This window comes from Callithrix jacchus, chromosome 22 (assembly GCF_049354715.1).
Source record: "Callithrix jacchus isolate 240 chromosome 22, calJac240_pri, whole genome shotgun sequence".
Lineage (NCBI taxonomy): Eukaryota > Metazoa > Chordata > Mammalia > Primates > Cebidae > Callithrix > Callithrix jacchus.
The window spans coordinates 14,028,535-14,055,281 of record NC_133523.1 but is presented as its reverse complement, the minus strand read 5'-3'; the positions used below and the strand labels follow the sequence as shown (position 1 = coordinate 14,055,281).

The following is a 26,747-nucleotide window of genomic DNA, read 5'->3' as shown; positions in this document are numbered from 1 at the left end:
GTCTGGCTACTTTTTGTGTTTTTACTAGAGATGGGGTTTCATTATGATCCTCCCACCTTGGCCTCCCAAAGTGCTGGGATTACAGGTGTGAGCCACTGCCCCTTGCCAAGTTAATTTTTATATACGTGTAAGGTATAAGGATCCAACTTCACTCTACTCCATGTGGCTTATCCCGTTGTCTAAACTTACTTGTTGAAGAGACTGTTCTTTCCCCACTGAATGGTCTTGACACCCTTGTCAAGTCAGTTGACTATAACTACATTGTTTACTTTTGGACCGTCAGCTCTACTCTATTGTTCTACCTATCTATCCTTATGTCACTGTGCTTTGAAGTAAGATTTAAAATCAGGCAGTGGCTCATGCCTGTAATCCCAACACTTTGGGAGACTGAGACAGGCGGACACTTAAGGCCAAGAGTTGGAGACCAGCATGACTAAGATGGTGAAACTCCATCTCTACTAAAAATATAAAAATTATCTGGACAGGCTGGGAGCAGTGGCTCAAGCCTGTAATCCCATGACTTTGGGAGGCCGAGGTGGGCAGATCACCTGAGGTCAGGAGTTCGAGAACAGCCTGGTCAACATGGTGAAACCTGGTCTCTACTAAAAATACAAAAAATTGGCTGGGTGCAGTGGCTCAAGCCTGTAATCCCAGCACTTTGGGAGGCCAAGGCAGGCAGATCATGAGGTCAAGAGATCGAGACCATCCTGGCCAACATGGTGAAACTAAATATACTAAAAATACAAAAGAAATTAGCTGGGCTTGGTGGCGTGCCCCTGTAGTCCCAGCTACCCAGGAGGTTGAGGCAGGAGAATTGCATGAATCCAGGAGGCAGAGGCTGCAGTGAGCCAAGATCGTGCCAGTGTACTCCAGCCTGGCGACAGAGTGAGACTCTGTCTAAAAAAAAAAATACAAAAAATTATCTGTGTGTGGTGGCACACACCTGTAATCCCAGCTATCTGGAGGCTGAGGCAGGAGAATCGCTTGAACCCAGGAGGGAGGCAGAGGTTGCAGTGAGCCGAGATCGCAACACTGCACTCCAGCCTGGGCAACAAGACTGAAACTCCGTCTCAAAAAAAATAAACTACACTCCTGTAATGATGGTACACTCCTGTAATCCCAGCTAGCTACGTGGGAGGCTAAGGTGGGAGGGTTGTTTGAGCCCAGGAGGTGGAGGTTGCAGTGAGCTGAGATTGTGCCACTGCACTCCAGCTTGAGTGACAAAGTAACACTCTGCCTCAAAAAAAAAAAAAGGCTGGTGCAGTAGCTCACACCTGTAATCCCAGCACTTTGGGAGGCTGAGGCAGGTGGATCACCAGGTCAGGAGCTCGAGACCATCCTGGCTAACATGGTGAAACCCTGTCTCTACTAAAAATACAAAAAATTAGCCAGGCATGGTGGCACGCGCCTGTAGTCCCAGCTACTCGGGAGGCTGAGGCAGGAGAATTGCCTGAACTTGGGAGGCGGGGGTTGCAGCAAACTGAGATGGCGCCACTACACTCCAGCTAGGTAACAGAGTGAGACTCTGTCTCAAAAAAAAACAAGAAAAACCAACTGGAAGTGGTGTGACAACCTGCTTTTTGCTAAGCTAAAACTAACTCTGTTTCTCAGACTAAAAGCTGTTCAGGCCTTATGTTAGCTTCTTGAGCTGCACAGACTCCATCTTAGCTTCATATTAGTTATTTTCCCACCATTCAGTATGTAACTATAGTATGTAGCTGGGGCAGGCTGACACCGGGCACCTCCAGGAATGCATTTGTTGATAAGAGGCCGGGTTAAGTACCAGCAGAGCCTGGGAATGCAGGTGCTGTCGAGCGCGCAGAGCCCCCATTATTTGCAAGTTGAATGTCTTTCATGACGTTACCCCCTCACACCTGGCACTGTTTTATTTCTCATGTACCAGTTTATCTTTTAACTTTTTTATTTACTCTGCTTTTATGAAAAATTTGCTTCAGCTAGGTTCCCCCTCCCCTTCAAAACTACAGTATAAAAGACCACCTAACTTAATCTTAAGGGCTGAGAAAATTTTAAGCATTAGCCACCTCTCAGTCACTGACATAATAAAAAACTCATTAATTCAATCTCAAAATGTAACACATTCCTTAACTCACTCAAATACAACAGTGGGCCAGGCACAGTGGCTCATGCCAGTAATCCCAGCACTTTGGGAGGCTGAGGCAGGTGGATCACCTGAGCTCAGGAGTTGGGAGATCAGCCTGAGCAACATGATGAAACCTATTCTCTACCAAAAATACAAAAAATTTGCTGGGCATGGTGGCACTTGTCTGAAGTCCCAGTTAGTGAAGAGGCGAGGCTGGGATAAGGGGATCACCTGAGCCTGGAAGGTGGAGGTTGCAGTGAACTGAGATCACACCACTGCACTCTAGCCTGGGTGACACAGACCCTACTCAAGAAAAATAAATAGATGAATAAATACAAGGCCGGGTACAGTGACTCATACCTGTAATCCCAACACTTTGGGAGGCTGAGGTGGGCAGATCACCTGAGGTCGACGGGGGTTTAAGACCCGCCTGGCCAACATGGCAAAACCCCATCTCCCCTAAAAATACAAAATTAGCTCGGTATGGTGGTGCATGCCTGTAATCCTGGCTACTCAGGAGGCTGAGGCAGAACGATCACTTGAACCCGGGAGGCAGAGGTTGCAGTGAGCTGAGATCGCACCACTGCACTCCAGCCTGGGTGACAGGGTGAGACTCCATTGCAATAGCAATAAATACATGAATAAATAAAGTAAGGAAGTATGACTCCTCCAACTTTGTTCCTCTTTTTCAAGATTGTTTTGATTATTCTGTGTCCCTTAAGGTTTTTTGTTTGTTTTTTTCTGAGATCTGTAGGCATATTAAGTGAAGAAAAAAAAGGAAAAGAGATGGAGTGATCCACCTGCCTCGACCTCCCAAGGTGCTGGAATTACAAGTGTGAGCCACTGAGCCCCGCCCATTTAAAAAATTTTAAATTAAAAAATTTTTTTGTACTCAGGGGGTCTGCCTGAGAATTTGTTGTTTCTTTTTTAGATGAAGTCTCACTCTTGTCTTCCAGGATGGAGTGCAATGGCACAATCTCAGCTCACTGCAACCTCCACCTCCCTCGTTCAACTGATTTTCCTGCCTCAGCCTCCAGAGGGGTTGGGATAACAGGCGCCAGCCACCAAGCCCGGCTAATTTTTGTATTTTTAGTAGAGACAGGGTTTTACCATGATGGCCAGGATGGTCTCCAACTCGTGACCTCAGGCGATCCGCCCACCTTGGCCTTTGAAAGTGCTGGGTGGGATTACAGGCGTGAGCCACCCCATCCAGCAGAGATTATGGGGGTGAGCCACTGTGCCCAGATGACTAGTGGACATATTTTTGGGGACAGGGTCTTTCTTGCTGTGTCACCCAGGCTGGAGTGCAATGATGCAATGGTAGTTCACTGTAGCCTCAAACTTCTGGGCTTATGTTCTCCTGCTTCAGCCTCCAGGTAGCTAAAACTACAGCTGCATGCCATCACACCAAGCTATTTTTCCATTTTTTGTAGAGATGGAGTTTCACCATGTTGCCCAGGATGGTTCTGAACTCCTGGGCTCAAGAGATCCTTCCACCTCAGCCTCCCAAAGTGCTGGGATTATAGGCTTGAGACATAGTGTCTGGTCATTTCTTTTTTTCTTTAGATGAGTTTCATTACTGTTGCCCAGGCTGGAATGCAGTGGTGCGATCTTGGCTCACCACAACCTCTGCCTCCAGTGTTCAAGCAATTCTCCTGCCTCAACCTCCCAAGTAGCTGGAATTACAGGTATGTGCCACCACACCCTGCTAATTTTGTATTTTTAATAGAGATGGAGTTTCTCCATGTTGGTCAGGCTGATCTCCAACTCCCGACCTCAGGTGATCTGCCCTCCTCGGCCTCCCAAACTGCTGGGTTTACAGGTGTAAACCATTGTGCCTGGCCTTCCCCTATCTCTTGAAAAAAGAAAGAAATGAAAAGAAAATGCACAAGCCACAGCCCCCCTCCCTCACACACACACACACACACGAATGTAGATGATGATTCTTTTTTTTTTTTTTTTTTTTTTTTGAGACGGGGTGTTTCTCAGTTGTCCTGGCTGGAGTACAGTAGTGCAATCATAGCTCACTGCAGCCTTGACCTTCCAGACTCAAGTGATCCTCCCAAGTGTCTGGGACCATAGGCATGTGCCATCATGACCAGCAAATTTTTTTGATAGAGACGAATCTCACCATGTTGGCCAGGCTGGATGATTCTTACAAACTACAGAATGTAAAACAAGCAATGCCAGTGTGTCTACCTAATTATCTCATTTTTATGTAGATTTCCAAAGCAGACAAAAACAGACTATAAGTTTATTTTAGGGAAGTAAAACTGTAAGGAAAAATAAGCAAGTATTTGGGATTACCAGTGGTGGTGGACACTGGTAATCCCAGCTGCTTAGGAGGGTGAGGCAGGAGAATCGCTTGGACCTGGAGGCAAAGATTGCGAGCCGAGATTATGCCTAGGCGAGATTACGCCATTACATTCCAGCCTGGGTAACAAGAGTGAAACTATGTCTAAAAAAAAAAAAATAGGGGTCACACTCTGTCACCCAGTCTTGAGGGTAGTAGCATAATCATAACTCACTGCAACCTCAAACTCTTGGGCTCAAGTGATACTTCTACCTCAGCCTCCTGAATAGCTGGGACTACCAGTGTGCTACCATGTGTGGCCTAATTCTTTACTTTTTTTTGTAGAGATGGGGTTTCACTATGTTGGCTAGGCTGGTCTTAAACTCCTGACCCCAAGTAATCCCCCTGCCTCAGTTGGAGGATTCCAAAGTACTGCGATTACAGGTGTGAGCCACTGAGCCCAGCCTCTTTTTTCTTTTTGGAGACAGGGTCTTACTCTGTCGCCCAGATTGGAGTGAAGGCAGCTCAGTCTCGGCTCACTGCAATGTCTGCCTCCCAGATTCTGGTGATCCTCCCGCCCCAGCATCCCTGGGATGACAGGCATGTGCCACAATACCTAGCTAATTTCTTTTGTATTTTCTGTAGAGATGGCATTTAGCCATGTTGGCCAGGCTGGTCTCAAACTCCTGGATTCAAGTGATCCACCCACCTCAGCCTTCCAAAGTGCTGGCTTTACAGGAGTGAGCTACCACATCTGGCCTCTCTGGCATTTTCAAAGCTGACCATGCTATATATATTAATCCTTGCTTTTCCTTTTCTTTCTTTTTTTTTTTTTTGAGATGGAGTCTCACTCTGTCACCCAGGCTGGAGTGCAATAGCGTAATCTCAGCTCACTGCAACCTCTGCCTCCTTGGTTCAAGTGATTCTGCCTCAGCCTCCTGAGTAGCTGGGATTACTGCAGCTCGCCACCATGCCCAGCCATTTTTTTGTATTTTTAGTAGAGATGGGTTTCACCATGTTGGTCAGGCTGGTCTCAAACTCTTGACCTCATGATCTGCCTGCCTTGGCCTCCCAAAGTGCTGGGATTACAGGCACGAGCCACCATGCCTGGACTATTTTTGTTTTTTCACATCTATTAAGCCATGAATTAACAGGGAATAGGTTTGGGTGGCTCAGGCTCCCTTCCACTGGTTATCACAAAGTGTGCTTCTCTGAGTGAAGCAGGCTAGCACTTCTGTTGAACCTAGGTACCTTTCTCTTTGGCTTCCTTCTTTTTCTGATCATTTTCCTTCAGGCCTTTTGAAGCTGTCTCAGCTCTTAGGGTTACTAATGTAGTCAGTATGTACATGAATTCTCTTGGCAAGAATCTTGCCCTTAACTTGTTCGCTTACAACAATGCCAACAGCATGCTGGGTAATACTGTAGACTACTCCAGTTTTGCCATGATAACACTCGTGGGACATTCCTTTTTCAACAGTACCCATTCCCCCATTCCCTGGATATCTACCTTATTTTCTTACAGATCTACATGTATGTAGTCAAAGGGACAACTCCAGGTTTTCTTTTCCCTTCCTTTTTCAGTTTAATTTAGTTTTTGTTGTTGTTGTTTTTGAGACAGAATCTTGCTTTATCACCCAGGCTAGAGTGCAGTGGCACAATCTCGGCTCATTGCAACCTTCATCTCCTGGGTTCAACCAATTCTCGTGCCTTAGCTTCCAGAGTAGCTGGAACTACAGGTGTGTGCCACCACACTTGGCTAATTTTTGTAATTTTTTTTTTTTTTTTTTGAGACACAGTCTCCATCTATTCCCCAGGCTGGAGTGCAGTGGTACAATCTCGGCTGACTGCAACCTCCACCTCCTGGGTTCAAGCGATTCTCATGCTTCAGCCTCCTGAGTAGCGGGGACTATAAGTGCACACCACCACACCCAGCTAGTTTTTAGTACAGATGATGTTTCACCATATTGGCCAGGCTGGTCGCAAACTCCTGACCTTGTGATCCACCCACCTTAGCCTCTTGAAGTACAAGGATTACAGGTGTCAGTCACTGTACCTGACCAATTTTTATATTTTTTTAGTAGAGAGGGGGTTTCACAATGTTGGCCAGGTTGGCCTCAAATTCCTGACCTCAAATGATCCACCTGCCTCAGCCTCCCAAAGTGCTGGGATTTTTTTTATTTTGGGGGGCGGGGGGACAGAATTTCACTCTTTTTGCCCAGGCTGGAGTATAATGGCACAATCTCAGCTGAGCCACCATGTTATCTGAGATAGATATGTCATACTACGATAACATACTGTATATGATCTTGACATCATTTCCAATAAGGCAGATCTCCAAGTATTCATGGGAAATGACTTCCAGCCAGGTACAGTGGCATGCACCTGTAGTCCCAGCTACTTGGTATGCTGAGGTAGACTGGGAGGATCTAGGAGTTCTGGGCTATATGTATTAAATTTAAAAAGATGGACGGGTGCAGTGGCTCATGCCTGTAATCCCAGCACTTTGGGAGGCCGACGCAGGCGGATCACTTGAGGCCAGGAGTTTGAGACCAGTCTGGTCAACATGGCGAAACCCTGTCTTTAGTAAAAGTATAACAATTAGCCAGGTGTGGTGGTGTGTATCTATAGTCCTGGATAGTTGGGATGCTATGCCACCAATGAACATTGAGTCTAATAAGGTAATTAAAAAAAAAGAAAAGAAAAAGAAAAAATACGGTTGGGAGGCTGGGCACAAGAATCGCTTGAAGCCGGGAGGCAGAGGTTGCAGTAAGCTGAGATCACACCACTGCACTCCAGCCTGGGTGACAGAGCAAGACCCTGTCTAAAAACAAACAAACATGCAAACAGCAGCAGATATAGGATAATCCCTTTTGTTTAAATAACACAACTATTTCTACACACTGATGCACAGAATAAAAATCTAAGCCGGGCAGGCAGCTATAAGTCCAGCGACTAAGGAAGCTGAGGTAGGAGGATTTCTGGGGCCCAGGAGTTCAAGGCTGTAGTCAGCTGTGATTGTGCCTGTGAATAGCCACTGCATTCTAGCTTGGGCAACATAGCGAAATCTTACCGGTACAAAAAAAAAAAAAAAAAAAAAAAGGAAGAAATTTCAAAAAACAGCAAAGTGTGGTGGGCCATGGGTATAGTCCTATGTACTGAGGAGCGTGAGGTGGGATGTGATACCCTGCTTTTTGCCAGCTAAAACTAACTCTCCTTTTCCCTGACTAAAAGCTGTTCAGGCTCTATGTGAGCCTTTTTGAGCTGAACATACTCCATCTTGGCTTCTTCATTTTAGGAATCTTCTCCCCATTAAGTATGGAACTAATAGTATAAAGCAAGGTCAGACAGACTCTGGGCACCCAGAAATGGCTTTGTTGATAAGAGGCCGAGTAAAGTGATATCAGCAAAGCCTGGAAATGCAGCTGCAGTGAGTGTCCAGAGCCCGCCTTATCTATAAGTTGTATGTCTTTCATGACAGCTGTACTCCTCACGCCTGGCACTGTTTTATTTCTTATATATCAGTTTTTCTTTTTAACTTTTTGTTTACTCTGCCTGTGTTAAAACTTTGTTTCAGCTAGGTTCCCCTCTTCCTGGTAAAACTAGTGTATTAAAGACCACCTAACTTTTTCTTCGGGGCCGAGAGAATCTTGGGCATTAGCCACTCTCGGTCGCCAACTTAATAAAGGACTCATAAATCATTCTCAGAGTGTGGTGCATTCCTTGACTCGCTCAGGTACAACAGGGAGAATTGCTTGAGTAGAGGAGGGCAAGGGTACACGGAACTGTGATCATGCTGCTGCACTCCAGCATGGCTGACAGAATGAGATCTTGTCTTTATAACCTAATAAATAAGCCGAATGCAGTGGCTCACGCCTGTAATCCCAGCACTTTGGGAGGCCGAGGTGGATCACTGAGGCCAGGAGTTCGAGACCAGCCTGGCCAACACCACAAAACCCCATCTCTACTAAAAGTACTAAACAATTAGCTGGGCGTGGTGGCACATGCCAGTAATTCCAGCTACTTGGGAGGCTGAGGCACGAGAATCTCTTGAACCTGGCAGGCGGAGGTTGCTGTAAGCCAATATTGGGCCACTGCACTCCAGCCTGGGCAACAGAGCGGGACTCTGTCTCATAAATAAAGAAATAAATAACATGTGAACCATGAAGTAACAGGACTATTTTTGTTAAAGTGACTCAACCAGATAAACATTGGAGCTATCTTTGTGGAGTTAGGCTAAGCACTATGGAAGACAAAAAGAATGAGACATTGTCGTCCTAAAAGATTTCTGGAGACAGCTTTTGGAAGTGCCTTTACTGCTTGAATATTCTCTCCAGGCTGGATTTAATCTGTAGCAATGGCCAAAAGCCATCTAGCTGGGTCTAGTTATCAACCTGGATATGTAATTTTGTCTAAAATTGTGACTCTAGAGTGACAGGTTTTATTATGTGACTTGTAAAGCAGCAGCTCCAAATTACTTCCAAAAACATTAATTGTCAGCAACAATGATAAATTAAGTGGATAATGCAATGAGACAAGGTAACTACAAGGAAGGACAGCTTAAAATGGATACATTCTGGTTTCCTTAAAAAAACAAACAAAAACCCCAGTAACAACAAACTAGTTGTTAATACCTATTCAAACAGCCCTGGATGCCTTCCTGTTCTTTTTTCCATTTCTGATCATCTTCTGCATAATTGCCAGGGGTGCAAAATTAGGGGCCAGAAGATATTCACAAATTTCAATATTCTGTAATACAGAGTTAGAAGGAAGTGTCAATGAACGAGTTACAATTACATCCTTTATTTCTTACAGGTAATAATTTGTTTTCTCATGCTTTGTTAGATAAAGGGTTAGGCCAAGAAGGGAAAATCACTTGAGGCCAAAGTTTGAGATCAGCTTGGCCAACATAGTGAGACCTTATGACTACAATTTTTTTTTTTTTTTTTTTTGAGACAGAGTCTTGCTCTGTCAGCCAGGTGGGAGTGCAGTGGTTCAATCTTGGCTCACTGCAACCTCCACCTCTTGGGCTCAAGCGATTCTCCTCCCTCAGCCTCCCAAGTAACTGGGATTACAGGTGTGTACCACCATGCCCAGCTAATTTTTTTTTGTTTTTGAAATGGAGTTTCGCTGTTGTTGCCCAGGCTGGAGTGCAATGGCGCAATCTCCACTCACTGCAACCTCTGCCTCCCAGGTTCAAGTGATTTTCTTGCCTCAGCCTCCAGAGTAGCTGGGATTACAGGCAACTGCTACTGTACCCGGCTAATTTTTTAGTAGAGATGGGGTTTCACCATGTTGGCCAGGCTGGTCTTGAACTCCTCATCTCAGGTGATGCACCTGCCTTGGCCTCCCAAAGTGCTGGGATTATAAGCGTGAGCCATCATGCCTGGGCTCTAATTTTTTTTTTCTAACTTTTGTATTTTTAGTAGAGATGGGGTTTCACCATGTTGGCTAAGCTAGTCTCAAACTCCTGACCTCAAGTGAGCCACCCGCCTCAGCTTCCCAAAGTACTGGGATTACAGGTGTGAGCCTCTGCACCCAGCCAATTGCAAAAAATTTAAAACATTAGCTGGGTGTGGTGGCACATGACTATAGTCCCAGCTACTTGGGAGGCTGAGGTGGGAGGATCGCATGAGCCCAGAAGGTCAAGGCTGTAGTGAACCATGAATGCAACACTGTACTTGAGCCTGGGCAACAGAGCAAGACCCTGTCATAAATGAATAAATTAATAAATAGATAAATGAATGAATGAAAAAAATTTAATTTTTAACTTTGCTTAGGACCCATTAGTGATTTATGATTATCTCTGGTTAAACATGAGCAAACACATGATAGAAAAGAAACAATTTGGCTGGGGGCAGTGGTTCACATCTGTAATCCCAGCACTTTGGGAGGCCAAGGCAGGAGGGCACGAGGTCAAGAGATGGAGACCATCTTGGCCAATATGGTGAAACCCTGTCTCTACTAAAAATACAAAAATTAGCTGGGTGTGGTGGCATGTGCCTGTGGTCCCAGCTACTCAGGAGGCTGACAGGAGAATTGCTTGAACCTGGGAGGCCGGAGGTTGTAGTGAGCTGTGATTGCACAACTGTACTCCAGACTGGGTGACAAAAAAAAAAAAAGAAACTATTTTACTGGTATCCTATTGTATCAATATATTCTGAAACCAGGGGCCATAAGGAAATGTTTCATTACTTGGACTTGAAAAAAGAAAATACCATGTAGACTGTTTTTTTTTTTTTGAGACAGTGTTTCACCTTGTCACCCAGGCTGGAGTGCAGTGGCATGATCTCCGCTCACTGCAACCTCCGCCTCCCACGTTGATCTAATTCTCAACCTCCAGAGTAGCTGGGATTACAGGCATGCAACACCACGTCCGGCTAATTTTTTTGGTATTTTTGGTCTTTTTGGTAGAGATGGGTTTTCACCATGTTGGCCAGGCTGGTCTCAAATTCCTGACCTCAGGTAATCCACCTGCCTTGGCCTCCCAAAGTGCTGGGATTACAGGCATGAGCCACCGTGCCTGGCCTTTTTTTTTTTTTTTTTTGAAACAGAGTCTCACTCCATTGCCCAGGTTGATGTGCAGTGGCGCAATCTTGGGTCACTGCAACCTCCACCTCCCAGGTTCAAGTGACTTCTGCCTTAGTCTCCTGAGTTTCTGAGATTACTAGTGCCTGCCACCACACCTGCCTATTTTTTTTTTTTTTTTTTGAGATGGAGTTTTGCTCTTGTTGCCCAGGCTGCAGTGCAATGGTGCGATCTTGACATACCACAACCTCCACTTCCCGGGTTCAAGAACTTCTCCTGCCTCAGCCTCCCAAGTAGCTGGGATTACAGGCATGCACCACCACACCTGGCTAATTTTATATTTTTAGTAGAGATGGGGTTTCTCCAAGTTGGTCAGGCTGGTCTCAAACTCCCAACCTCAGGGGATCTGCCTGCCTCAGCCTCCCAAAGTGCTGGGATTACAGGCGTGAGCCATTGCGCCTGGCTTAATTTTTGTATTTTTAGTAGAGCCAAGGTTTCACCATGTTAGCCAGGCTGGTCTCAACCTCCTGACCTACTAAAGTGATCCACTCGCCTTGGCCTTCCAAAGCACTGGGATTATAGGCATGAGCCACCTTATCCAGCCTGCTTTCCATTTTTAAAAGATGAGAATTAAGTGAGTGGGCTGGGTGTGGTAGCTCACACCTGTGTCCCAGCAACTTTGGGAGGCTGAGGGAGGTGGATTGCTTGAGCCCAGTAGTTCAAGACCAGCCAGGGCAACATGGTGAGACCTCCTCTCTACAAAAATACAAAAATTAGCTGGGCATGGTGGCACATGCCTGTGGTCCCAGCTATTCTGGAGGCTGAGGTGGGAAGATCACTTGAGAGTGAGAGTTTGAGGTTACAGTGAGCTATGATTTGGCCTGCACTCCAGCCTGGGTGACAGAGCAAGATCCTGTCCCTGTCTCTCTCTCCCTCCATATGGCGGGGCAGGGGGCGGAGAGAGAGAGAGATAGAGACAGGATTATATATATGTAAAAGGAAGGAGAAGTGGTTACATTTCCAGATTTGAAAAATTTCACAGAATAATTTTTTTGTGTTTTTGTTTTTGTGGGGGTGGGACCCACCAAGTCTGATCACCTGGCTCCCTGCCTCGGAGCCTTTTTTTTTTTTTTTTTTTTAAGTTGAACGGTTGACTCTCTCCCAAGTGTTCCAGTCGCCTGCTGAAAGGGCACCGGGATCTGTGTGATTTCCCATGTGGCGACCCCCTGTGCCAGCTGAAACAACGGTGCTGCCCGGGAATCTCCTGGCCTGGCTCCCTGTTTCGGACCCCTGTTTAATCAGATGAATGGTGAATCTGCCTTCTCAGAGCTCCAACTGCCAGCTTAAAAGGGCAACCAGACCAGTGTATTTTGTACGGAGAACCACCGCACCGGCCAAAACAGCCGCGCTGGCGACCCGTGGGGCTCCTCCGCCTGGAAATCTCCTGGTCTGTGGGCAATAAAGATCCGTCTGGAAATGCGGTGTCCACTTACCCTCTGCGCTTTCACTGAGAGCTGCAATCCTCATCTGCTCCTAAAGGACCATCTTCAGCTTCTCTCAGTTCCATTTTAATCTTATGGGACCGCGTCATATACACGGTCTGTCCTTCACAGAATAATTTTAAGCTGCAAGAGACCTATGCCTAACTTCTTCCTTTCAGGGATCTCAAAACTACCCCATATTTATTGGACCCACGTGGCCAGGTGGGGTGCTTTGCATGCCCCAGAAGAGGTTGTGTGATTATTTTTTTTACCTCGGACTCACATGTAGAGGAATCACATACACCCTGGAGAGCTGACTTCGGGTTGAGCCTTTTTTTTTCTCTTTTTTTTTGGAGACGGAGTTTCGCTCTTGTTACCCAGGCTGGAGTGCGATGGTGAGATCTTGGCTCACTGCAACCTCTGCCTCCTGGGTTCAAGCAATTTTCCCGCCTCAGCCTCCTGAGTAGCTGGGATTACAGGCACGCTTCACCATGCCCAGCTAATTTTTTGTATTTTTAGTAGAGATGGGATTTCACCATGTTGACCAGGATGGTCTCGATCTGTTGACCTTGTGATCCACCCGCCTCGGCCTCCCAAACTGCTGGGATTACAGGCTTGAGCCACCACACCTGGCCGCCTTTTTTTTTTTTAATAGAGAGTCTTGATCTGTCACCCAGGCTAGAGAGTGCAGTGGCACAATCTCGGCTCACTGCAACCTCTGCCTCCCAGGTTCAATTGATTTTCCTGCCTCAGCCTCCAGAGTACCTGGGACTATAGGGGTGCACCATCACACCCGGCTAATTTTTTTCTATTTTTAGTAGAGATGGGGTTTCATAGCATTAGTTGGTATGATCTCATGATCCACCCACCTCAGCATCCCAAACTGCTGGGATTACAGTCGCGAGCCACCGCGCTGGGCTTTTCTTTTTTTGAGACAGAATCTCGCTCTGTCGCCCAGGCTAGAGTGCAGTGGCATGATCTCGGCTCACTGCACAACCTCTGCCTGCCAGGTTAAAGTGATTCTCCTGCCTTAGCCTCCTGAGTAGCTGGGAGTACAGGCATGCACCACCACACCAGGTTAATTTTTGTATTTTTAGTAGAGGCAAGGTTCTCCAACCCCTGGCCTCAAGCCATCTGCCTGCCTAGGCCTCCCAAAGCGCTAGGATTACAGGCCTGAGCCACCATTCCTGGGATCACAGGGTTGAGTCTTAAGGATGGGAAGAGCAGGGTGTGGTGGCTCATGCCTGTAATCCCAGCACTTTGGGAAGCCGAGGCAGAAGGATCACTTGAGCCCACGAGACAGAGACCAGCCGGAGCAACATAGTGAGACCCCGTCTTTACAAAAAATAGTTAGCTGGGTGTGGTGGTGCACACCTGTAGTCTCAGCTACCTGGGAAGCTGAAGCAGGAGGATCGCTTGAGGCTGCAGTTAACTTTGATCGTACCACTGCACTCCAGCCTGGGGGACAGAGCAAGACCATGTCACTTTAAAAAAGAAAAAGGGTAGATTGGAAGAAGGTCAGCAGGGGGATATAAAAGAGGAAAGGTGCTACCTCGCTGCACCTTTAGATCCCAGGGGCAGTCTTGGCCTTGCTTGCAGACTTCTCTCATCTCCTTTCCTCCATTTCACCCCAGCCCCGGCGCCCCCATCGCAGCTCTCTCGTCTCAGCCTCCCCACCTGGAGTCCTCCCTCAGACTGGGCTCTGTCCTCCGCCTCCACCATGAGTCTTTGGGGTTCCTCCTCACCGTCCTCCCTCCCTGTGAGGGTCTGTCTTCAGACATTTCTCAGTATTTTGGAGATCTCTCTCAGGCTTCAGATCCTTTCCCACAGGCCCAGTCTGCACTCCGCGCGTTTCCCCCAGCCCGCTTCATCGTTCAGACTGGGGGTCCCCCACTCACCTCGCAGCCACTGTTTTTCCGGAGCTCGTTCGCGCTGGGCACGGGGGCGGGGTGCGCACAACGGGCGGCGGCAGCGGCGCGAGGCGCGCGCGCAGCGTGCGCGGTGACGTCAGTGCGCTGGCGGCGGCGGCGGCGGCGGCGGCGGCGGCAGGGCTGTTTGTTCTGCTCTCCCGCAGCCGAAGAGCCGAAGCGGTGGCGGCGGCGGCGACGGCGGCTGCCGGCAGTGCCCGCGGGCGAGCGCGGCCTGTGAGCTCGGCGGAGCGGCGGGCGGGCCGCGGCGCCGCTCAGGCAGCCCGGGGAGCGGGCGACGGCAGCGGGCTGACGGCCGGCGGGGGCGGCGTGCGGCCTAGCGTCTCAGGTGAGGACTGGTGCCGTTCGGGGCGGCGGACGGCGCGGGGCGGCCGGCGGGGGCTCGCGGCGCGGCCCGCGTAACCTGCATTGCGTAATGGGGCCGGTGCGCCGCCACCTACGCCATCGGCGCGGCGCGGGGGCGGGGAGGCCGGGGCTACGCGGGCTCGGGCCTGCTGGCCACCCGCGCTTCTCGCGCCGGGCCAGGACGGCCTGCGTCGCTTGCCTCAGGGCGGCGGGGTCGCTCGTGGCCGCCCCGCCGTTGGTGCCGTCGGACCCGGACTCGGGCTGGCCGGTGGGGTTCGGGCTGAGGGCGCGGGCGCCGCGGCTGGGCGGGCGACCGGGGGCGGGTTGGGGGCGGGCCGAGGCGCCCGGCACTTCCTGCCGCCGCCATTTTGTCAAGTGAGGAGGAGGAGGAGGAGGCGGAGGAGGAGGAGGAAGCGACTGCCGCGGGATTTGCGGCGCGCCCGGCCCGGGTAAGTCCGGGCCTGGCGCGGGGCCCGCGAGCGCCGCTGTCCCCGTGTGCGGTCCCGTAGGCGGGCGCGGGCCCGACGCGCTCTCACTCTAGCACTCAGGTCCTTTTGCCTGGACCGGGGCACCTCGCCCCCGCCCCCATCACCTCACCTTCCCGGTGGTCCCGGGAGCCCTGTGGAGAAAGGGCCAGGTTCTCTCCGGAAGGAGGTGATTGCCACTTCATGCCGGTCTGAGGACAGACCCCAGAGGGCGGGAGCGGTGCCCTGGGGGGATGAACTTGGCCCTCCTGACGCACCCACTCCCAGCCTGGTGGCCCCTTGCTGGGCGCTTTGTTTTGCTCCGTCGGTGCTCGCCGGCGTCCTTGCAACGGCCTCTTTTATTTGCAGTGTCGTGTGTGGCTGTGGTGGTGGTTTGGGGTGGGGACGTAGGGGAGTTGTGATTCAGCGAAATAAAATGATCCCCTTCCTCCCAAACGGAAATGGCTTGCCTTCACCGGCTGAGATGCCACCAAGGCTTGGCCTTTCATGAAGATGGGAAACCCCCATCTGGTGTAGTGGACTGTGTAAATACTTCAGGCCCGTGCATGAGTCATGTGCTTCAGTTGGGTGACTGACCTGCCTTTTGCTCAAGACCACGCTTGATTTTTTAAGATTTTTATTTGCTTGTTTACGTTTCGTGCAGCCTGGTAAGGTTTCTGGTCTTGTCATTGGGCTCATTTCTGTGTGTGTGTGTGTGTGTGTGTGTGTGTGTGTGTGTGTTGGTTGCAAGTGACCCTTAGGAATCTGTGCCCCACGAGGATTGGAATGTCTTTGCTTACCTTCGACGGCACTGTAACAGTCCGTGGTTCCAAAAACCAAGTCGCAGTTTACCTCTAAGCCAGTGGCTCTGAGGCTCTAATAATGGTTAGGAGTTTTTCTTTTTTCTTTTTTAAATGAATGGAGCTGTGAAGATTCCTACAAATTCCTAGGAATTTGTAGTCTTTAGAAGTTGTAAAGAAAGCAATATTGAAAAGGATTTATCAATGTGTTTTCAATTTCAGGAAGGTTTTTGGTGGCACAATCTGTTTTATGACCTTGCCAATACTTTCGCGGTGCGGGGGTGGGGGGGTGGGATGGAGGGAGTCTGTCGCCCAGGCTGTAGTGCAGTGGCGCGATCACTGCAACCTCTGCCTCCCCGGTTCAAGCGATTCTCCTGCCTCAGCCTCCTCAGTGCCTGGATTACAGGCGCCTGCCACCATGCCCAGCTAATTTTTGTATTTTTGGTAGAGACGGGGTTTCGCCATGTTGGTCAGGCTGGTCTCGAACTCCTGATTTCAGATGCCTTCCGCCTCAGACTTTCAAAGTGTTAAGATTACCGGCGTGAGCTACCTCGCCAGGCCGCCAGTATAATAAAACATTTCTTTCTGTTCATTTTGGGTGGGGATTATCTTTCCACTGATGGGTTGTAGATAACCAACTGCTTCCCCCAAAAAACTTGAACCTGGGAAAGATAAACCACTCATGGTTTCCATTGATCAAATGGAGAAGGCAAAGCCTAACCTGAAACAAAATGTATTGCTGTCTCTGTTATCCTCCATACATCTGACTTTAGTAGGAAACATAGTTATCTAAAGGCTCAAGCTGGAATAAGCTGGTCTTAGAATGGCTTTAGTTGGCCTTAACTTCCACCTCCGTGTATCTTGCCCAGTGGAATTGCTGAAGATAAGGAACCTTGCCTACATATGCAAGATAGGAAGATAGCTGTTGCATTTTAAGGATGGTTCGGCTTTTCCTGGGTGCTGTATGCCTAGCTTCCCTAGTCTGGTTGACAGCAGGGCAGGGTAGCTAAGAATTTTAAGAGACTCACTGGCCACTTAGTAAAATTTCCACTAAATTATTGAATTGTTTAAAGGAATTTAGACTTTGTTTCCAAAAGTTGCCTTTTTGCCAATTGTGATCTTTGTACTAAATCGCAGTTTTGCTTTAGGAGCTGAGGGTAACTATTTTCTTGTTTCACAATTCAGGTTATTGAATGACTTGAGAATTACAGATTTGAGAGAGAGATTGAATTTTGTTCTGTTTTTAAAGCAAAAAACCATTTGGCACCTCAGTGATTTGAAGACCCTGGGCGGTTAAATCTGCTTCTGACAACCTAATGTCTGTCTTGTTTTGTGAATGTGAAAGGTTTTGGTTTCTGATTTTGAATAAACTTGTAGATTAGAGCATGTTTGTCTTTATGGTCCTGGCAAATCGGTAAAAAGCAAAAATAAGCTTGTCATTGGAGGCGGCTCCTAATGTTTTATAAATCTTTGTGTTTTTTAGTATTTAGAGAAGAATACATTTGCAAGGTGAGAATTGTGGGGGAATTCCTTGTTAGTGCTAACATTTAATACATAAGAGACGAGTTTGGAAAGATAAAATTTTCTTGTAAACTCAAAAGAAAAAGATGGGCTGGGAGCTGTGGCTCACACCTGTAATTCCAGCACTGTGGGAGGCCGAGGCAGCAAGGCGAGTGGATCCCATGAGGTCGGGAGTTCAAGACCAGCCTTACCAACATGGGGAAACCCTATCGCTACTAAAAATACAAAATTAGCCGGGCGTGGTGGCAGGCGCCTATAATTCCAGCTACTTGGGAGCTAAGGCAGGAGAGTCCCTTGAACCCGGGAGGCGGAGGTTTCTGTGAGTCAGGATCTCGCCATTGCACTCCAGCCTGGGCAACAGAGCGTGACTCCGTCTCAAAAAAAAAAAAAAACGGAATATAAGTTTGATGAGGACAGGGTTTTGTTTGCTTGGCTTTGCCTATTTTTTTCTTTTGTATCTTATTCCTGGAAGTAGCACCTTAAATAGTCTTTCAGTGAGTATAAACTGGAGAAATAATTGAGCATGCAAGAATTTTGCATGCTATAATGCCAAATCCCTCTTCGAAAATGTTGTTAGCCGTGAAAGTAATTGTTCAGTAGTGACTTACAAGGAATGTGAGTTTTAACTAAGATGACGACGAGGTCTCTTGGAATTGCAGTAAGCTTATTACTAGTCGGAGCAGCCTGGCGTGCAGTGTTTCCATGCACTACTGTACATTTCCCACTTAACAGTTTGAAGTGGGGTGAGTGGCTTTGGGCTGTGGTGCAACCCTCACCTGCAAAAAGTATTTTTAAGAGGGAGATGAAGTGCGTGATACACACATAGGTAGCATTTCTTAATGTGAATCTCATGTTGTCAGTAAAAACCTGATCACTTAAAAATGTGATTTTTTAAAATATTTTGATTTTGTGTGTGCATGATTGGCCTGTCTGTAAGATGTTTGTATAATGACTTTAATATGTATAGTCTTTATTATTAGTGTGTTCAATCCCCACGTTTACTGAATATCATAAACATTGTATTATATATGATACAGTCATCAATTCTTGAATATATTCACAGAGATTTGCAGCCATCACTGCAACCAATTTAAGGACATTTCCACCCCCCAAAAGAAATTCATTACATGTCATTCCCCACCCTCCTGCCCTCTTAGCCCCTGGAAACCACTCATATATTCTCTGTCTCTATACATCTGCCGGCTCTGGATATTTTAGCAATCCTACAATATGTAACTTTTTGTGCCTGGCATCTTTCACTGACTGTACTGTCTTCAAAAAGTTCATGATGTGTAGCATGAATCAGTACTTCATTCATTTTTATAACTGAATATTTTATTATATGGCTGTGCTGCATTTTGTTTACCCATTCATTAGTGGTGAACATTTGAGTTGTTTTCACTTTTTGGTAACTTTGAATAGTGCTGTTAAAACACATTTGTGTACTTTTTTTTTTTTTTTTGAGATGGGGTTTTCTCTCTGTCTCCCAGGCTGGATTGCAGTGGCAGAATCTCAGCCTCCCAAGTAGTTGGGATTATAGGTGATGGCCACCATGCCCGGCTGATTTTTGTATTTTTAGTAGAGACTGTTTCACCATGTTGGCCAGGCTTGTCTTGAGCTTGTGCGCTCAAGTCATACATCTGCCTTGGCCTCCCAAAGTGCTGGGATTACAGTTGTGAGCCATAGTGTGTGGCCTTTTGTGTACAGATTTTATTTATTTTTTGAGACGGTGTTATGTTCTCGTTGCCCAGGCTGGAGTGGAGTGGCGCGATCTCAGCTCAGTGCAACCTCTGCCTCCTGGGTTCAAGTGATTTCTCCTGCCTCAGCCTCCAGAGTAGCTGGGATGACAGGCATGCGCCACCATGCCTGGCTAATTTTGTATTTTTAGTAGAGATGGGGTTTCTCCATGTTGGTTGGGCTGGTCTTGAACTCCAGACCTCAGGTGATCCCACCTCGGCCTCCCAAAGTGCTGAGATTACAGGCGTGAGCCACCACACCTGGCCATGTACACATTTTTCTCTGGGACAGATATATCTGGGAGTGGAATAGCTGGATCATATGTCTACGTTTAAGTTTTTGAGGATGGACAGTGACTTTTTAATGGCATTGGTTTTTCTAGTACTTAGGTAGAAGGGTTAAAATTAAAGCTTAACGGGATACTGAGTAACTATTTAAATGAATGAGGAAATGGAACTGCAAGGATAGGTATCAGCAGTTTGACATGTTGTAATCCTACTGCCTGCATGGTTTGGTTTTTTAAATTGTGCATGGTTACAGAACAGTTTGAAACACTACTCCATAGAGAACAGCCTCGAAGATGCACACCATACTGGCACTTCTATTATTATAAAGGGTAATGTTTTAAAGCAATTTGTTTTCAGTCTGAACAAGCTACCCACCTCAATTAAACCATATCCACATGTCCCAGCCTAATTCATGGGATACATTCCACTCCGAAGAAGTAGAGGAAAAGAGTCCAGTGTCAGGGTTAGGGCAAAGCAGCCATCTGTCTCATTCTTGTCCATGCCCTGAAGGGGAATGTTGGTTGGTTGGTTGATCATTTGAAAAGGAGATCGTAAGATTTTTTTTTTTCTTTAAACAAAAGTATGCATGGTCATTTTAAGGCATTTGGAAAATATAGAATGTTAAAATGATGGTAGAAATTGTCTCTTAATTCCATTTTCTTCCAGTCATTTTTCTGTATCTTTACTGAAGTTTTTTATTTAATTTTTAATATTTATTTTTTTGAGACAGTAGTAGCTCTGTTACCCATACTGGAGTCGTGCTTTGTCATCCACGGAGAGATTGGCTTACTGCAACCTTTGCCTTCCGAGTAGCTGGGACTACAGGCACCTACCACCGTGCTCAGCTAATTTTTGTATTTTTAGTAGAGGTGGAGTTTCACCATGTTGGCCGCGCTGGTCTCGAACTTCTGACCTCAGGTGATCGCTCACCTCAGCCTCCCAAAGTGTTGGGATTACAGGCGTGAGCCACTGCACCCAGCGTCTCCTGGCCTTCTGGCTTTTTTTATTAAATGCTATATTGTGAACATTTCCAAAATGTTCCATTTTAACTGGCTGCTTAGCCATCCTGTGAATGTACCATAATTTAATTCTGGTATTTTTGGGCATTGCCAAGTTTTCTCTTTTTTTCGTCTTAGAATTAGGGGGTGTCACTAGATCAATGGGTGTATATTTTTGAAAATTTGATTTAAATTATTTTCTGGAAAGGTTGTATGTATTTTCATTTCTCCAGGCAGTGTCTTGTTTATAGGGGTGAGATTTTAAACATTTTTTCCCCCCAGAAATGATGATGTATGAAAACAAAAAGTTTTTTTTTTTTTTTTTTTTTTTGATGTGATGAAGTAGAAGAGTCTCTCAGCTCTTGCCCTTTGACTTTTCTACCCTCTCCTGCCCAGAGTTGGACTTTGTTTCCTGAAATCAAGTCTCCTGACCTGGCACTATGAGCCCAGTGTTACTGGAATGCTCTAGGGAGTGTGACCCTGGAGGGCTTGAGCAGCCTCTTGGCATTCAGTCCTATCTTATTTTTGCTGTGCTGCTCCAAAGACTGATAACACCAGTACAGCATATTCAGGCCTCGGTTAGAATCTTGGCCCTGCTACCCACTCTGTGACTTTCAGTCTGTCACTCAGCATTCCCAGAGTTTCATTGGCCCATCTTTCAGATGAGGGTAAAATGAGACCGTGCTTCAGAGGACACACAAGCACAAGTCTTGGCAACAGTGCTGTGCCCTCTCAAGGTTAGCTACTGCTGTCCTTACCCAAAGTGAAGAATAGAAGTGGGAAGAGGAAGCCAGGTATCCTAGTAGAGTTGCTGGCAGCCAGGAAGATGCATCAGCTGATCCAGGGCATGGCACTGGGTGACACTACGGTCCACCAGTTGCCTTCGGAGGTGCTTTTTACAGGTGCGTCTTCCAAGTGAGCTGTAAGTGGATACCAATGGAAGAGATGCTTGAAAGAGGGATTGAGTTTGTTTTTATCTGATGATGAGATTAAAAGTGGTGATAATGGGCAGCTTTGGGGGCATCCACCCTGGGATGTTTGCTGCAGAGTTCGGGGAAATGATCCAGCAGAGAAAACTGGCCCAGTGTATTCTCAAGCCTAAAATGTAACTTACCCATCTTATGGAAACCTAGTTATTTGAACACAAAGACATCTGTCAGGGAGCCACAAGTCACTGGTGGGCCAGAGTTTTTCCGGAACACGGAAACATCTTTCCGTATTTTTCTGGCCTCCATTGGCCCTGATTCTAATTGTATTGGCATCTGGGCTTGGTGAAAGGATTCTGATCCCCAGGAAGGTGTAAGTTCTCCCTGGAAAACTTTGGTAGAGTGATCCTGGCAGCTGGATGTATGGAGGTCCTGATTGGGAGCCTGTCGTACTGCTGATTGACTTTGGGCCTTTTGACCAGAAGAACCAGTTAATTCTAGTCACTGTTACTAGGAGTTTTTGGGATCCAGTTCCACAAGGGTTGCCTTTTGTTTGTGTGAAATGCAATTGAAACATATATTTTGTTTAGAGGACTGTCACATTATCTAAGCATTAACTTCAAATTAAGAGAATGTGAATAAATTTGACATTTGTTCTGTTTTTCATTTATTCTAGGTGTAGACTGTGGTATGATTCCCCACCTCCCCACACCCCGCCACATGTGTTAACCTGTTCTGCCCAGTGTAGGAAGTTTCTGGGAACTTGGGCTGTGGCAGATAGGGTTGATTGTACTTGGGTGGAGCCCTGTACCAGGAGAGGAGAGAGAACACCATGGAGTTCACTGTTGGGTGCAGTCCCAGCCCTGCCCACTTCTGGCCTTGACCTCAGGGGAGTTACATCATCTCTGTAAGCATCAGTTTTCTCTTCTGTGAAATGGGCTTAGTATGCCTACACAATGACAAAAGTGAGACCATGTGAGTACTGACCTGGGCCTCATGTCTGATTGTATAAAGATGACTGGGATTCTCGAGAAAGGTGAGGACCAAGAAGTGCTGGCTCTGCTGTCTTCCTGAAAGAGTGTGAGAAATGCTGTCCAGGCCCTTCCTACTTTGTGTGCGTGGTCACCTTCCTTGTCTTGGTCTCTGCTTGAGGCTGAAATCTTTGTTACTGGCTGTTGTTATGTCAAGAGACACTGGTGCACTGTGGAGCCAGCGCCAGGGGAGAGGTGCTGGACTTGGTATTACAGAGTTTTCAGAAACGTGAATAAGTAATTATCCCATACCTGTGTGTGGTTAATGTCCCCAGTTCCTCCTCAGGCAGTAACACATTCATGTCTATGGGTGGATTAGCCTTCAAGATTTTGTGTAAAGGAAAGGGAAGAGGGTAAGAAAAATTGGGGGACTTCATACTAGAAAATTTTCCATGCTGCTTGAGGAAACGTATTTTTGTGGGAGCAGATCATTATCATAAGAGTTGAAACAAGCAAAAAATACATGGAGGTGGAACCTGCTATCCCAGTGGTGGGTGCTAGTCTGGACCATACACTGCGGCTGGGGCACACTCAGCAGGGGACATCCACCTGTGTCATTGGACCCATTGCCTATCCACTCTAGCCTCAGTTTTTCATATATAAGGTGGGGCAGATAGGTTTTTTGGTTCCAGAGAAATTTGATCAGAATCTTGATTTTAAGAGAAGGTAGTTTGGGTTTTTTGGTTTTTTTTTTAATCAGGCTGGACTTGAATTTCTGGGTTCAAGTGATCCTCCTGCTTCAGCCTTTCAATTAGCTGGAAGAAAATAATTATTTATACGTGTGTTTTTAAAACCATGGATCATGAAACAAATTTAGTGGGTTGCAATTGGTGTATAGGGGAGAAAGGGCAAATGTGAAAGGGTGTCACACTTTTCAAGGATATGTCCTAAAACCTTTGCTTTGATTTTAGGTGTTGTGTACGTGATAAAATGTGTTTCTTATTGGGGAGAGGAGGTCATGTCAGAGGAATGTATTCCGTGCTACTTGATGGTAATTATGTGTACCTTAATTTATTTCATGATATTTTATTTTATTTTTTTGGCCATTTTGTGATCTGTTTCTTCATCGTTTGCCCAAGGATGACTGTCCTGGATATGCATTCTAGTAGCAGGTGAAATGCATAGATTATTAGTTTCTTTGCTTTCCTCTACCCACTGTTTTTTAGAAGCTTTGTAGGGGGTGGGGTGAGGAAAATTGAAGAAGCATGTAGTGGTGAAGGTCTAGTAGTTTGCCACAGGCAAACCAAGAAGTATATAGAGTGTCATTTGTGTGCATGTGTGGTAAGCTACTGTCCATTATTCTCAGATGTTGTCCTTCTAACTTTACTTAGATTATTGTTAGGAAATGGTTATATTAATTAGGTCTCTCTGGTATAAATAAACAAAATTAGTTGAAGCAGAAGGGAATTTTTGCCTGGTGGCAACATGAGGCTTAGGAGTGGTTGAATCTAGGGGCTCCACAATGACTTCAGAACTTTTGTTCTCTGTCACTAATGTTCTGACCTCAAGGTCAAGAGTGAGTCTTCCCCAGTAGTGCCCTCTGATGGCAGAGGACTCTAGGTTGCGTCATTGCCCATCCCTGACCATGTGCAGAATGGGAATTCTTAACTGGCTTGCATCAACCATGGCGCCTATAGTGGTCTCTGCCCTCCACTCCCTCACCCAAGTAGTAGCTCCAGCAGCATCTCGCACATTGATCTGAGGCATGCCAGATGGGATGTTTTGTCCAACTGACTTCTTTTTTTTTTTTTTTGAGATGGTGTCTCGTTCTGTCACCCAGGCTGGAGTACAATGGCACCATCTTGGCTCATTGAAACCTCTGCCTCCTGGGTCAAGTGATTCTCCCTCCTCAGCCTTCAGAGTAGCTGGGATTACAGGCGTGTGCCACCATGCCTGGCTAATTTTTGTGTTTTTGGTAGAGGCAGGGTTTCACCCTGTTGGCCAGGCTGGTCTTGAGCACCTGACCTCAGGTGATCCTCGGTCTCCGGAAGTGCTGGGATTACATGCATGAAACCACCACACCTGGCCAAGAGTTCTATACTAGAAGTAAAATGTACCCCAGAACTTGAAGCAAGAAATTTTAGATGGCTGAAAGGAGGTTTTCATACTAGTATGTAAACCAGATTTAGTGGAAATCAGTTCAGAATTGAGTTAATCACAAAAGGTAGAATGAAGATAGTTGAGAGTTAAGGATGTGTGTATTCCAAATATTTTTGTAGAAGATGAAAGACAGTTTATCTTACCTGTGTCAGGCATAGAAGGAGCTCTAGGAGAAGTTAAGCTAAGTCTCCTTAGTCACTTGGGTGAGCTGAAGGATGCAGGTGGCCAGTAAACAGTTCTGAAGGGAGCACAGGAATAGTGAGATTAGCTTAGATTATTGAGGAAGAGTTCAGGAAATGAAGTGTTAAGGAAAGTCTTGCATAAGAGACCAGGTAGATAAAAAGTTTCAATAAATGCTTACAAGATTGAAATTGTATTAGTCCTGTTAGGTCTCTCTCCCATATAAGTAAAGTAACAAATAACTATTGTTACTTCAGGAGATGGGATTCATCTATCTTCTGTGCCTGCAAAAGCTACAATTGTAATTTTGCTATTTGCTAAACTGTTTCTATACTCAAGTTCTTGTAGTTTGCTACTAGGCATTCCTCTAGTACTACAAAAAGCCTCCTCAGATTTCCATAATCAAAAACAAGTGTTAAGTCTTACTGTAATAATTGTTTTCCTACAGTTCTCACTGTTGGAACCATTCAGTCCTTTAAGGGACTCAAAATAGTTGTGTCTAGTGGCCAAGAATGGGACTGGCCCTGCTTCTCCTTAGATCATCACTTCTTTTTTTTTTTCTTTCTTTCTTTTTTTAAATTGCATTTTAGGTTTTGGGGTACATGTGAAGAACATGCAAGATTGTTGCATAGGTGCACACGTGGCAGTGTGATTTACTGCCTTCCTTCCCTTCACCTATATCTGGCATTTCTCCCCATGCTATCTCCCCAACTCCCCACCCCCCCCATTTCCCCGCAACAGACCCCAGTGTGTGGTGCTCCCCTCCCTGTGTCCATGTGTTCTCATTGTTCAACACCCACCTATGAGTGAGAGCATGTGGTGTTTGATTTTCTGTTCTTTTGTCAGTTTGCTGAGAATGATGGTTTCCAGGTTCATCTGTGTACCTACAAAGGACACGAACTCATCGTTTTTGATGGCTGCATAATATTCCATGTGTATATGTGCCACATTTTCCCTGTCCAGTCTATCATCGATGGGCATTTGGGTTGGTTCCAGCTGGGTCTTTGCTATTGTAAACTGTGCTGCAATGAACATTCGTGTGCATGTGTCCTTATAGTAGAACGATTTATCATCCTTTGGATATCTACCCAGTAATGGGTTTGCTGGGTCAAATTCAATTTCTATTTCTAAGTCCAGATCATCACTTCTTAAGAGGAGACTGGAGGGTCTCCTTAAGTATGTGATGAATGCTTTGGATCTTCTCTCCACAAAATGCATATATGCATAAACATTGAACTGTAAAGACCAGGTACAGAGTGAATTTCCTGATTTTACTCAGAGGAAGAAAAATTTATTATGATGTTGGTTAAAAGGCTATTGATGGCTTGTTTTTTTGTTTTGGAGACAGTGTCTCACTCTGTTGCCCAGGCTGGAGTGCAGTGGCATGATCATGGTTAACTGTAGTCTAAACCTCAGTTAATCCTCCCACTTCACCCTTCCGAGTAGCTAGGGCTACAGGTACGGGCCACCACACCCGGCTAATTTTTACTTTTATTTATTTATTTTGTTTGTTTGTTTGTTTGTAGAGACAGGGTTTTGCCATGTTACTCAGGTAGTCTGATCTGGAATCCTGGGCTCAAGCAATTCATCTGCCTTGGCCTCCCAAAGTTCTGGGATTACAGGTGTGAAACACCGTGTATGGCCTTTATTTTTAATTTTTTTAAGACAGGGTCTTGCTCTGTTGCTCAGGCTGGAGTACAGAGGCATGATGTTGGCTCACTGCAGCTTTGACCTCCCAGGCTCAAGTGATCCTCCCACCTCAGCCTCCTGAGTAGCTGGGACTACAGGTGTGTGTCACCGTACCTAGCTTATTTTTATTTTTATTTTTTGAGACAAGGTCTCACTCTGTCATCCAGGCTGGAGTGCAATCGCTCACTGCGGCATCGGCCTCCCGGGACTACAGGTATGAGCCACCATGCCCAGCTAATTTTTTGTATTTTTGTGGAGATGGGGTTTCACCGTGTTGCCCAGATTCCCAACTCTGGGCTCAAGTGATCTGCCCGCTTCAGCCTCCCATAGTGCTAAGATTA

The 26,747-nt window shown here is 46.5% G+C and overlaps 1 protein-coding gene and 1 long non-coding RNA gene across 5 annotated transcripts in view; one reads left to right on the top strand and one right to left on the bottom strand.

Annotated features, from left to right (window-relative positions):
- LOC144580721 (uncharacterized) overlaps window positions 1-14,355 on the bottom strand; it is a 31,919-nt gene extending 17,564 nt beyond the window's left edge. For both annotated transcript variants that reach the window (XR_013530735.1, XR_013530736.1), the window contains exon 1: window positions 9,026-14,355. This is a non-coding gene — a long non-coding RNA (uncharacterized LOC144580721). The remainder of the gene's footprint in view (window positions 1-9,025) is intronic.
- A 65-nt stretch (window positions 14,356-14,420) lies between these two features.
- BRD4 (bromodomain containing 4) overlaps window positions 14,421-26,747 on the top strand; it is a 96,158-nt gene continuing 83,831 nt past the window's right edge. For 2 of the 3 annotated variants that reach the window (XM_078358978.1, XM_035285992.3), the window contains exon 1: window positions 14,421-14,656. The gene's annotated coding sequence lies outside the window, so the exon portion shown is untranslated. Of the gene's footprint in view, window positions 14,657-14,799; window positions 15,123-26,747 lie in introns of those variants that run through there. The other variant, XM_035285995.3, reaches the window with a different exon arrangement.